The following is a 1,705-nucleotide window of genomic DNA, read 5'->3' as shown; positions in this document are numbered from 1 at the left end:
GGAAGTAATTTCTTTCATTTGCTCAAGAATCATTACTGTTGAGCTGGTGGATGGTGTGGTAGTCAAGGAATTGAACTCCCACATGGCTGACCATGATTTGTGTCCCAGACCTGGTGGCTTGTTTTCTCACTTTTCCTTTCTCTCTCTCTCTGCCTCTCAGATCAAATTAAATAATAGTAATAGTGATAATAATTAATTAAATTAAGTAACTACATCTTAAAAAAGAATCAAAGTTGTTCATTATTACTTTTTTGAATTATTTTCATTTAATTTTATTCATTATCATCACTATTATTATTTTTAATTTGACAAGAGAGTGACAGAGATAAAGGGAGAGAGAGAAATCAAGTCACCATGTCTGGGACTGGAACCATGATCAGCCAATTGGGAGTCCAGTACCCTTAATGGCTAAGTCACCTGTTGGCCCCCATTGTGAATTATTTTTTCACTTTTCATAAGTTTTTATTTATTGCTTCATGAGTGAGAGAAACAGAGAGAGATAGAGCCAAATTCATTTTTCTCTTTTGAAATTCTAGATACTCCACAGTCTGTCTGTATCTCCTCAATTTGGTTTTCTCATCTTAGGGAACTTGATCATGCCCTTCCCTTGACAGCTGACTGCTGTGAGCACTTGCTTCAGTGACTTTGAAAGTAATGTCTCTCTCACTTCTAACAACTTCTCTTTTTTAAAAAAAATCACAATTCTTTTCATTCTTAAATAATAATTTAAATAATTTATTTTATTATTACTGTTTTTGTTTGACCAGTGAGAAATATAATTACAAAAGAAAATATTTCATTAGTTTAAGTCATATAAAAATATATGTATATTTTTTTTATTTTTGAGAGGTTTATGCTATAGGGTGTGTGCACTTGCCAGAAAGACAGAGACAGAGAGACAGAAAGCGAGAAATCACTCCCCGGGGGGATGGCCACGCTGCAATCCCTTCTCCTGCATTCTCCTCTCAGGATCTTGGGGCATGCACGCACACATGCCCGGCGTGAGTTTAAGTCGCTGGGTCCAGGACTTAACCGCGGTTGACTACATGGGAGTTCAGTGACATAGCCATTACACTATCTGCTGGTCCAAAAAACCCCTTTTCTTATAAAAAGACATGTCTGCAACTATCAGAAGATAAGCCACAAACTATGAGAAAACATTTACAAACATATTCTAATAAAGTATCTGTATATATGATATATAAAATTGAGTTAAATGTCAAGAATAAGAAAACAAACAATTCAGTTCAAAGAATTATAGAATAGGCAAATAAGCCTATGAATAGATGTTTAGCAATTTTTATAATTAGGGATTTTAAATTAATGCAATAACTGGATACTTTAAAAAATGTCTACAACCGCAGTTCATGTCCCGGACTCGGTGGCTTAAAACTCACACCGGGTGCATGTGCGTGCATACCCAAGATCCCGAGAGGACAATGGAGGAGAAGGATTGCGGCCTGGCTATCCCCCCTGGGGATATCGCTTTCTGTCTCTCTGTCTCTCTCTGTCTCTCTCTGTCTGGCAAGCGTACACGCCCTATAGCAAAAACCTCTTCAGAAAAAAAAATAAAAAAGAATGGCTAAAAACCCTTTACCCCTCCATAAAAAAATTAAATATCAATTTTTGACAAGAGTGTGGAACAGCAGGAAGACAGACACATATATATTTTCAATCTGCCTGCTGAGAGACCTAGAAGTAATTA

Source organism: Tupaia chinensis, unplaced genomic scaffold (genome assembly GCF_000334495.1).
Source record: "Tupaia chinensis unplaced genomic scaffold, TupChi_1.0 Scaffold144295_1, whole genome shotgun sequence".
Classification (NCBI taxonomy): domain Eukaryota; kingdom Metazoa; phylum Chordata; class Mammalia; order Scandentia; family Tupaiidae; genus Tupaia; species Tupaia belangeri.
This window is presented reverse-complemented; position numbering follows the sequence as displayed.